Source organism: Lytechinus pictus, chromosome 13, assembly GCF_037042905.1.
Source record: "Lytechinus pictus isolate F3 Inbred chromosome 13, Lp3.0, whole genome shotgun sequence".
Lineage (NCBI taxonomy): Eukaryota > Metazoa > Echinodermata > Echinoidea > Temnopleuroida > Toxopneustidae > Lytechinus > Lytechinus pictus.
Window position 1 is genome coordinate 7,285,094 of NC_087257.1, and position 12,146 is coordinate 7,297,239.

Genomic DNA, 12,146 nt, shown 5'->3' on the forward strand with positions numbered 1-12,146 from the left:
CTCGGCCAATCAGATGCAAGGATTTACAGTAGCTTATAACATTTAACAGTGAAAATCACCGACAAATTTCTTCATGAAATGCCTCTCCTAGGCAATGTTTCATAATCAACTTTTATGTCGTCAGACAAACTGTCAGATCTACAACTTTCCTTGGTTTAGACTGGCAGAGAAGTACTGTTACCATGGTAACTGTTGGATGAAACAAGACTTGTTGGCTAAATTATTCTGACAAGTCCTTTCATGAACTACTCACCATATCTTTCTTCAAAGTGAAAACTTTCTGACATTTATTAAAAAACCTAAAAAAATTTAAATCCCATCATAATCTTGTTCTTCTTTCCGAATATACAAAGTTGACTAGTTCTTCCCTTCACAGATTGAATAGCATTACAAAAAATGCACTAAATACCATGATGAATACAAAAATTGAGATATATAGTTAGAAAATGCCATTTCAGAGCAGACTGGATAGGTTACTAATGGTTTTACAAAATTTGTGTTTCGCCGGGTCCATCAGGACCATAAAGCATTTATCACTTTTTTTTCTAAAATTTTACAAATATTTAGTTTAGAGAATGGCAAGATACTACAGGGCATCATAAAAAAAATCTGAAAAAGAGTGAAAAATATCAGCCTTATTTTTTTGTAATGTCTAATATCTTTATGAAAAATACAAATCATTTGGATGGGACAAAACCAACCTTCATATTTTAAGGGAGTTCTTGAGTACTGCTGGTGTTGCAGGTCATACAATTTGTTTTATTGAATAGTCAAATGTGGGGTATTAATACTATCTCATGGCTTAATTTTGAGTGTCTCATACCTCAGTCACATTTGCTCTACGGCGGCCGTACGCTGAGTTGAAAACAGCCGTTTTAATAATATTTATTCAAACCACCTATATCTAGCTGGTACAAAAAATGTTAAAACGGCTGTTTTCGACTTGTCGTACGGTCACTGTAGAACACATGTGACTGAGGTATCAGTAAATGAATACCAAACAATTTTTATGCATGAAACCATACACTTAAAAGGTTATGAGCATTAAGAGTAGCATCTTGGTCCCAATTCTAGTTTGAAGTGCACTTGTGAGAAGGCATACGAAAACAATAAAAAAAATGAACAATTTCAAATAACCACAAACAGATGTCATCACAAAACAACAGCACAGTTATATTTCAATGTGAATATGTATACACTATTCACTGCCAATACAAGTAACACCCCCAACACCAATAAGATAAGCATGCACAGTACATGTATATCTTCAACGAGTGCCTTTATAATTACACCAAATATATTCGAGAAAAAAAAACAAAACAAAAATAATAACCCACAAGGAACACTGGTAATTGCACAGCTTTAAGTCATACAATATTTCAACATAATAAACTCACAGGCCAAAACACGGACAAGATGACAATCCTTTTCAATAAAAAACACTAGTTTCTAGGATAGTTTGTATCACACGAGTCTTTGATAAATCTATGATGCGTAATAATCTGGCAGAAATCATACACCTGAAACATTTGAAATTGCAATACACATAGAAAAAAGACAAATCACCAGGTAGATCATTGTTTCTAGGCTATTAACAGAAATCCAGAAATCACTTTCTGTTTTCACCAAACTCTGAATACATCTATTCTAAAGGCAGCTATAACATTTCATTGCAAGATGATAGGTGCTATGTTTTTTCTTCACAGAATCACAGATACACTGAGATCATCCAGTACTTACAAAATAATGAATGTACTTTTCTTTTCTCTCAAAATAAAATACTTTTCACACATCGCAAATAAATGGACAGATTCTTTTGCTATTAAAATATATCTAAGGCAACTCAACTCTTTTTTCTCCCTATGCATGTAATCGCTGAATACTTGTAAGCTTAAATTGTTTTTTTTTTATAATAAAATCGTAGCAATGAATTCCTCCAGTGATAAATTATCCATAAATGCAAATGAGACTGCAGAAAATCCACATCATTTCAGCAAGTGAACAGCAAAAAATATTTACACCTCTGCGCGCTATTCAATTGAGTAACAAAAATGGACCTTGCCGACAAATGATTATTTTTTTATCATGTTTGCACCTCGTATTTGAAAGTACTTTTGTCTTGTATAGCACTCCCATGTTGAATAAAATTGAAAAGTATATATATACAGTTGTTATTCTTACACGGGATGCCAGCCTCATCTGAAGACAGATGCTACATGTGTTGTGTGTTTGGATATAAATGCATAGTCACTTTTCGCTCTGAAAGGGGACAATATAATTACCTTTTTTTGGTGTTGTAGTTTTCGGGAACTTTCACCCTACAAGTTATTGTTTTTTTTTAAAATTATTATCTAAGTTTCCCTTTTCCTTTAATATCGGTTAATACATTTATTGTATTTGTACAAGAAGTTTTCAATTTTCTGAAGGTACATTTGACGTAAAATTTATATTTGGAAATCAAAACAAAAAGTGCTGTATGATTTCTCCTTTTGCACGAAGAATCTGTAGTTCCTTATCTGGACCCTATTTGATTAATTTTGATTATTTGAAAATCTTTGTGACAACCTATGAATTAGTAAAACTTGATCCCTATTCATCATCCCCTAATTTCATCTCCATCCTTACGTTTTATTTTTTCTTTTGAATTAATGTTCTTCAGAGTAGAGACGATCACATCTCTGATAAGTACACGTTTAAGATGGATGTCCAGCACAGTCACCTCCATGAGTATTAAACACATCACCGGAAGAAGTTGTCTTAAATGATCCATTGACGTTGTATTCTTCCTAACATTTTAAACTGACTGATAAACTAACGCGGACCACACTAGATGCCATTTCCTTGGATAAAGCGTCGAAATGATAATGTCGCTCATCACCGGATCGCTTAACATCGCTAGTAGCTCCTCAATGGTCTCTCTTCCCTACACCTGAGTCAGATCCCGGGGAGGGGGTCAAGAGGGGACATCATTCATCATCGGCTGATTGGAAGGGTTGCCCTGGCAACGATGCAGATGATGGATTGCAAGAAGGGGGCAAAAGTTTCATCATCAAGGCTAAGTCCATACCCCTAATCGGAATTCCTTGATATACATATAACCCCTCAATCACGATCTTCTTAGTCATCCTCTCGATGGACTCTCATTGTCTTGGAAGGAATTTCCTCCTTGCGGGCTTCAAGTGTCGCCATGGCAACGGTGCTGATGGATAGTGATAATAGGGACGAGAGACGGCCTAAAACAAGCTAATGGGATGGAAACACATTTCCCGTTATACCTCCACGATCTCGCCCTCCTCGACCTTTGTCATGCCATCGATGGAGTCTATGGTCTTTGAAGGGATTTCGTCCATGGTTGTTTGAAGGGTCGTCATGGTGTCCGTGTTGGTGTTGGAGGAGTCGGTGAAGGGGATGGCAGGCTCTGACGGGATGTGCTGGATGGAAGCGATTCGCTGCATCTCGGGGGAGAGGTGATCATGGATGCTCTGGAGATAACTCTGCAGTGGGAGAAAATATAAGAGGGGTACAAGAGGGGGGATGTAATGAAAGGGGAAGGGAGAGAGAGAGAGAGAGAGAGATGATTTTAATTCTCATTGTTTAATTAAAATAATAAAGGGGCAATTCCATAGGTTGGTGGACATGAGCTCAATGTGTCCTTGTACTGTATAGCCCATCTGAACCGTAACGTGAGTAACCACTTTATCTGCACCCCTAGTAAAAACAATGTGTTCTTTATTTTTGAATTATATACAAAGTTTGTCTCCCTAATATACTTCTTTGAAATGGATATAATCAACTTTCATAAAAGCCTTGTATGAGGACACTTTTCACTTATGTTGACTTTTCATTTTATGCATGTCCAAATCATGTAATATGAGTAACCGACACATTTCAAAGATTTGCCAGGAGCATAATAAAATTTCCCAAGTTTTGTTTTTATACAAAGGATAGTCAGACTGCGTACTTTGTTGTGATAAAGAGATGTTTAGTTCCTATCAATAATAATGGAGTTACAGCTCCAAGTATGCATCAAGGTGTCTCCAAATGTAACGTGGGTAACCATGGAATAGCCCAAAGGTAGAATATGTTGAAACAATTAATTTTTCATCTTCACAGCACATCTTTTCTGCTTAAAAATATCATTTTTTTCCATCTTTACAGCACGTCTTTTCTAATTAAAAAAAAAAAAAAAAAAAAAAATCTATTTTTTGAGTAAGGCCTACTTTATTTCATCACTTTGCCAAACAATTGCTGTAATGTTTACATTATGGCATCTTCACCATGGCAACAGGGCTCGGCAGCTAGTAAAAAAATCAAGGTTTCCATGGTGGTTAACCATAATGACAATGTTACCATATTCATAACCTTTGTGACATGAGCAGCAGATGTTAAATGAAATTCATGGTGCAGTATTTCAGTCAGTAAGCTGGAAAACTAGCACCCAACACAACATCTACAGGGAATACAAAAAGAAGTTAAATATAGGTGACTTTTAAATACTTTCCAAAAAGAATACCGAGCAACCTGCTAATCATTATCATACAAATGCAATATTAACATTCTTCATATAGAATATCTCCCCTACTCTCTCGTTAGAAAGCCCAAGCTGAAAATAATCCATATTTGCTCCACAATCTTTTCCAAAAAATAACGGCGTCACCTTTAGCTTGTCTTGACCCCCCCCTCATTAAAATATCATGGGGCCGCCCCTGAAGCAGGGGGAAGCACAAAAAGTAAATAGGTCTACGAGTATTCTCAAAATATAATCCTTCTTTGGTAAAAAAAAATATCATTCTGTTGATAAAATAATTTTTTATGTCAAAGATATTCCAAGAAAATAAATATATAGGCCTAGTCCTACAAAAAAATCTATCTGCCCTCTTTTCGCCTGTTCAACGATTTTGGATGATACCACCGTAATGTATGAGGATAGTTTCTGCAGCAGCCGAGCCTCGAGAACACCTGTAATCTTAGACCCCGTTCTCATTTCCGTCCTCAAACTAGTTTAACCTGTGATGAGAATGGTCGAACCGACCTCGGAAGCGATCTTCCAAACTGGTTCAGAAAACCACCTCGTGATGAAGTTTTCAAGATCGCTTTGCCTCGTAAAACCGGTTTTAGCGTTAGGCCACAACCTTTCTTCGCACATTTCTGATCGCGCTACTCCACACACTGTATGTAGAATGCCTACGCTGTGGTTTAAATTTTCACGGGAAACGTGTCACCCCACTGAGAGCGTTCCCGTGGCAACAAGACCACTTTACTTGGAAGTGATTTTGAAAACCACTTTCGGGTGATCAAATGGGAATGCTAGCAAAGCAATCCTCCAAAATGGTTTCCTGAACCGGTTTCCAGTAAACTAGTTTTAGAAAGTATAATAATAACGGTTCTAACGTGCTCTAACGAATGAGACTGTTAATGACTGTGTGAAAACCCTTCAAATCCTGCTGGTGATCCGAGCTTACGACACAGCTGATCATGCACCAGAGAGGGAAGTAATCGTCTTATACAGATCATATTCAGGATTTACAAACTTCAGCTGTAGTCCTTGAAAACATGCCCCAAGCTATTAAGCCTATGTGATATGAATTATAAATTTTATCTCCTTTGAACAAGATTATCGAGAGTAGGAATTTTGAATCTTTAATTTCTTCCATCTTTCTTCCTCTCGCTCTTTACCTCTTTACCTCTTCTCTCTATATACCATGATAATCCCCCCTCTCTCTCTCTTTAAAAAAAAAGAGATTTCTAGATCTACACTTTCTTTCCTTTCTTTTATATTTCAAAACTCTAATAATCTTTCACCTTGGAACTATCTATTTTTAATATACAATGCCTGAAACCTGCTTTCTCAAATAGCTCTACCAAACTTATCTCATTTTATATCCCTTCTCCCATTATAAACACATATTAGGTCTATTTTCATAATATCGATTCATCCTTTTTTACTTCTCCCTTTCTCAACCTCATTATCAAACTTGATGAAGAAAAATCATCAATATCAGCTCACGAGCTTCAACAATAATTTGTAAGAATTACTTTTTGAGATCTTTCCAAAACTGGAAATGGCTTCACATATAAGTGAGAAAAGCACATGTAACCATGAAATGCACTCCTTTTTATGATGCATTTCATGACCTGAATAAAAGTGGAATGGTGAGGGCCCATGACCAAAGGGATTGCCTGAAATAACAAGATATAGCTTTCGCTGGAAGCCAAGGATTATATGTTTCTGAATGACTCACGCTTTCACCCACCGCTAAACTCCATCCTCCGACATTTATCTGATATTGAGGGGCCCATTCCTTCACAAATCTACATTTTGACTTTCCACTTTAATACTCATTCAAATGTGGATGAAAAAAATGGTACAACATTCAACAGTAATGAAAATACGTAAGTAGGTAAATCCAATAACTGAATATTTGTTTTCCAAAAAGACAATCATTTTGTCTCCTGTTTTAATACTTGATTGAAACAAATGTGCAGTAAAATCCACTGGTGTCAACATGAACACAAGGATTTCATGCGCATATTCTGCTGAACAAGGAACTGTTTTCTTCATTTATTCTTATGAGTTTCTTCATCCCCTAACACCATAATGATTTCATAGAGTTAGGTTTATATAAGAGCCACATCTATGATAATACTCTGTTTTGGTATATTGCTGAACACATAGGATCGAGGACTCTGTAAAAGCAGTTCACATATATTACATGTATTATCCCGGTCCTCGGCTCCTGGCATGCTCGCAAACAATGTACGCACTCTCTCCACTCCCTGGGAGCATTCCAACAAGAGCTTTAAGACTCAATTGCCAGGCATATTACATAATTAGGCTTTTGCATTCTCCCAGGTACCCATTTAACACCTGGGTGGAGAGTGGCAAAGTGTGGATTACTGGATTGACGGCTTATCAAATGACGCATGGAGTCCTCTATAGGGCCGTCTGCACCAGCCCGAGTTTTCAAATTAGCGCACTATTTCTGATCCGGCAAATTATCCCGATCTGAACAATCTCGAGATTATTTGCAATGGAGACGCAATTATCGCGTTAGTTCGTAGGATTAATCTCGAGATTGCAATCCAAAGTCAACTTTGAATTATTTGCAAAATAGCACGCTACATTACGAATTATCCCGCTAATTCGCAGGTGCAGACGCACTCGGGATTATTCATTCACGGCTTCAGACCATAATGCATCGATGCCTCGCTCGAGCAGGAATCGCTCTTCTTGCGATGGTGGAGACGGGGTTTCTTGAATCTCGAGATTAATTGCGAAGAGGGCTGATTGGGCTAAAATCTTGAGATTCAAACACATGACCCGCTGATTACAAGGCAGTCTAGAGTAAAAACTGCCACACCACAACAATTTAACACTTTCTCACAAAATTATTGTTTACTACTACAAGTACAGGTAATGCAGACTTTAAGAAATATCCTCCACAAGTTCACAGCTAACAGAGGGATTTATGTGGGGGAGTTGGGAAAAGTTCACGGCGGATATGGTCATATGATAACGCAGGAATGAGAACTGACAGTGTTAAAGCGCCACCAAGAGTTCATCGTGCAATCTTTTTAATTGGATACCCTGGACAGTAATTCAGGGTTATTTAATGAGTAAGATGAGTGGGATACTAGCCAGAGACCTGTCATGATACCTTTCTATAGGATTGAAATCATCACCTCCACATTTGTTGTTTGCATATATTATGACACAGACAGACAACGACCAGCCACAAATCACCTCCCTGCACAAATACAGTCAGAGTACATGTACACACATCGTATTGTGGAGTCTTGAATGAAGGCACTGACAATTTGGCATTGTGGGAATACATCTTTGATTTTTCATTAATTTGATTTTAGTCACTATCAGAATGATCTAAATCTAGAATTTGAACTTCAATTTAAGTCCAACAAGCATAAATGTCACAGTAAAAAGAATATTTTCATTTTCCTATCTATAATCTACCTGTCTGTCTGTATGTCCGTCTGTCTCACCTTCTGTCCATCCATCCATCCATCTTCCCATCCATCCATACATCTTCCATTCATTCATTCATTCATTCATTCATTCATTCAATAGTTTATCTTTTAATTTTTGTCGCGGTGGGGGGGGGGGGGTAACATTATCACATTTTTTTTATGACATCCAAAGATTGCGGGTTGCTCAATGCTATTATTTGCTATTGCTGTATAAACAGTATAAAGCACTATAATTTGAAAAATTATGACATTAAATGACATCTGCTGTTAATAGGCGGCCTTGGCCTATTGTATTTCATTGGGAAAGCTGGAGGGGGGGGGGGGGCGGCGGTGGGGCTGCATCTTTACAAAGAATGAGAACAGAATCATGTTAGCCTAGATGTAATAAAGCCACCTTGAACTTTAATACACACAACACACAAGGGACAGGGTCTCTCAGAGCATTGGATATAAATTTCATAAAAACAATCAAAAGCCATCCATGACCACAGAATTAAAGGGGTTCCTTTCCGAAACAGTAAATCGCATCCTTTCTTCCTGATGACGTATGTTGAGAAAGAGATGAGTCACAACCTTGGTCTTAAAAACAAAGCTTGCTGGATTCCCTGCCTGCGATCCCTGCAATTCAGGAAGATCTCCGAGCTTGAGAAGATTATCTCATCTTACAGTTCACATCCTTGTCTCATCTTTAATGTGCATTGCCTCTTCATACAATCCCACAGAGGATCCCACGTTAACAAAATAAATATATCTGATTTCATTGAATGCTTTCTTTAATAACAGGCTACTGAATAGAATCAAAACACAAGATCAGGGTTCAGTTGTTAAATAAAAATCTTCCACAGTAGTACATAATTATCCTTGGCACATAGTACATAAATTTTATAGGGCATGCATACAGCAGGCCTATTTTCTTTGAATTTTGTTTGTTTTGTATCAGAGGATTTCAATACAAGATGAAAAAGAAAAGAAAAAGCCATTGAATCTTCTATAAAAGCTTTAGGATTTTGATCCAAAAAAAAAGAAAAAAAAAAGGTCATTAAATATGCTACAAAAGCTTGACAAGAGATTTGAAAATTAAAGTCAACCCCAGCAACATAGTCGCAAATCCTAGCAGATAGAGGTAGGATATGAACCTTCTAGCTGCGCCTAGGCCAGGGGCCCATTCATAAAACTTGCTATAATAACAAAATTGCAATTGAAACTTTGATTAACAAGTGGGTCTCCATGCAAAGACTAGCACATACCGAAACTTGCTGTTTCAATTCAGAGGGATGGCCTTCGGTACAAGACATTATAGTCTTTACATTTCATAGACCCTAACTCAAGTGAAGGGTTTGCAAAGCAGACTAGCCTAATATAGTGATAGGCAACCACAAGCCATACTTGCAACACTCGTCCTTTGAGGGAAATGTCAGGTCATTTTTCCGATGGCCAAATGTCCCACTCACTCACTAGATCTCTTAGCTAAGCTCATCATCAGGAGATAGACAGTGCAAGGTTTATCTTTATCCCGAGATGAGGTGAAGGTGAAATGGCTCATATCACATTGGCTTTTCTGCATACTCATCCCTACATCTGTACATCACCGTGGGGATTTACCGGCCGGCGGCGCTAGCACGCAAGAGCAAGATTCCTGCTTGATTCAGGCAAGGTGACTCAGCTCCTGGCTTTCAGCTGATTTTCCTATCTGAAAATGACTCTTTGAAATTGGCCATTGTTGCCAGAGGTTATTGTCTCTCACTCTGTTTAGTCCTGGGTCCCGTAACACAAAGGTTAGCGATTGATGGTACGCTTGATTTTCACGATTGATTGTACATTGTAGTCAATGGAATCAATCGCAGAAAAATGCTCTAGGATCATTGCTAAGTTTTGTGTTACGGGCCCCTGGTGGGTGTTTCATAAAGATATTTGTAAGTTAAGAGCAACTTTAAGAACGACTGGTGATCCTTTCTTATGGTAAATGGTATTCATCATTAATTATTTAGCGCGTAAGAAAGGTTCACTAGTCGTTCTTAAAGTCGCTCATAACTTACGAACAGCTTTATGAAACACCCACCTGGACTACAGGGATGGCCGGATGTACCTCGCACTCACAGATATCACCCCACCCCTTTCCTTTCCTCCTCCTTACTCTATTTGGTGCTTCTTCCTTCCTAAACCCAACCCACTTTCAATACTCTTCTCCACCAACTGATTCTTCTTCGGTCACCCTTCCCCTCTGACCATCCTCCTCCCTCAACCCAACTCCTCTCCTCCACCAATTGCTTCTTCCGTGTCTTCTTCAGTCACTTCTGTCCCCTTTGACCATCCTCCTTCCTCAACCCAACCCTCCTACTCTTCTCCACTAACTGCTTCTACGTCTTCTTCAGTCGCCCCCCATCCCCTCCTCCAACCAGCCATCGTGAACCCGAGCCCCCTTCTCAAAATATGATCAACATCCCTCCTCAAAACTAGTCTGCGGGCACAGACCTTTGGTTTCGCACTTTGCAGAGTGCATAATGCAGAGTCTGAAAAAGTGAGACTAGATTCACTATGTACTGTGGCTGGCTCTTCACAGACAGAGCCTTTGGTGTCTAGTCTTTACACTAGACCTGTTAATAGTGGTTAAAGTGTCAAATGTGAGTCTGTGTTTGCAGACTACTTCAAAACAGCTATTTAATATTTGGCTGGACAGAGGTGGTTCAACTGCCAAAATAATCTGAAGTTTAATACTTTAAAACGGCAATCTCAGGTGTTTTGAAATGGCTCAAATTCAAAGATTTTCAAGGGTTTGCTGCCTCCTGCAATGGATTCAACCATCTAGAGATTTTTGCACTTACTTGCTCCCCATGAGTTCACATACTTAGTTTTTTGCTGTTTTTGAGGAATACTCCCCACCCAACCTCCCATTCTAAAGACCCGAGCACACCATCGGATGATGTTCAATTGTCTACACTGCAAACTACATGTATGCAGAGTGTGAATGACACAAGCGTGAAATGGCTAGGCCTGTTCATACCTGAGTGACTATATCCGCGTTTCTGCTTCTCGCCCTGTAAAGGTCACAATATTTTTGCGCCCGGACTTCTTCCCTTGCTTCCCGTTGTCTAAGCTTCTGAAGCTCCACTCTTCTCGTCTTTGTGTGACCGCTTACTGTAGTAAAAATAGAAAGGGGAATATAATGGAATTACAGGTATTCATCATTTCAATATTTATATGCAAACACACTTCAAAGGAACATACATGTAGATGTACATACATGTACAAACAGTGGTGCTAAAAAATTAATGAGTCACACCAGAAAATGCACTCCTTCATGCTGAGTGTTGAATGGAGACAACATCACTGCAATGTTTGGCAAACCCAGAGATTTAAAACTTTATTGAATGTAATATTTTATCACATGACTTCACAATTACTACATGTATCTTATACCCCTTTCATAAACCCAATAAAACATATCCTCCAATTAGCCGCCTAAGAGTAATGCGGATAATTCAATAAAAATTGCGTTCACAAACTCCATAAATTATTTTTACGAGCGCCCGTCCTGAAAAAGGCGGATAATCATCATGACAACTGGACACGCCCCCTCCAATGCGGTTGTGTTGGAAAAGGGTGACCTTGTGACCGCACCATGGCAATTATCCGCATTATTTGGAAATACGTACATAAACTCAAAATCTTGTCCCGATGCCGCTATTATGCGGATAATAGCAGCATCAGAATAATGCGGATAACTCTTGTCCTCCTCTGATTTTACGACCAAATTATGCTGCTATTAGCCGCATAATTGTGTTTTATTGGGTTTATGAAAGGGGTATTAAAGATGGCAGAACTTGAATACTTTTCAATATGTTCATTTTCTAGTGGGGTTCACTAACTCTTTAGCATCACTGTATTTTACCAAAAAGAATCAAAATGATTAAACTTGAAGATAAAATAATGAATAGAAAACAACATTTTTAATAATTAAATGGAACATATTTGAAGGTAATCAAACTTCACCCTCAGCCTGAAAATTATAAACACTCAGTGGTGTAGATATCAAAATTTGAAGAACAAATGATTTTGAATAGTGAAATCAAACTAATGAGACATACAATCATTCATCACAGACAAATTAAAACAAACTAGCCTTGAGTAAATTAAAAAATATCATGAACTTTCCTATCATT

At 38.1% G+C, this 12,146-nt stretch overlaps 1 long non-coding RNA gene across 1 annotated transcript; it reads right to left on the reverse strand.

Annotated features, from left to right (window-relative positions):
* Nucleotides 1-273: 273 nt before the first annotated feature.
* Nucleotides 274-11,123, reverse strand: LOC135156376 (uncharacterized). The gene is made up of 2 exons (XR_010295502.1): nt 10,988-11,123; nt 274-3,494 (listed from the first exon to the last, which is right to left on the reverse strand). It is a non-coding gene; the product is annotated as an uncharacterized LOC135156376 (long non-coding RNA).
* Between the last annotated feature and the right edge of the window lie 1,023 nt (nt 11,124-12,146).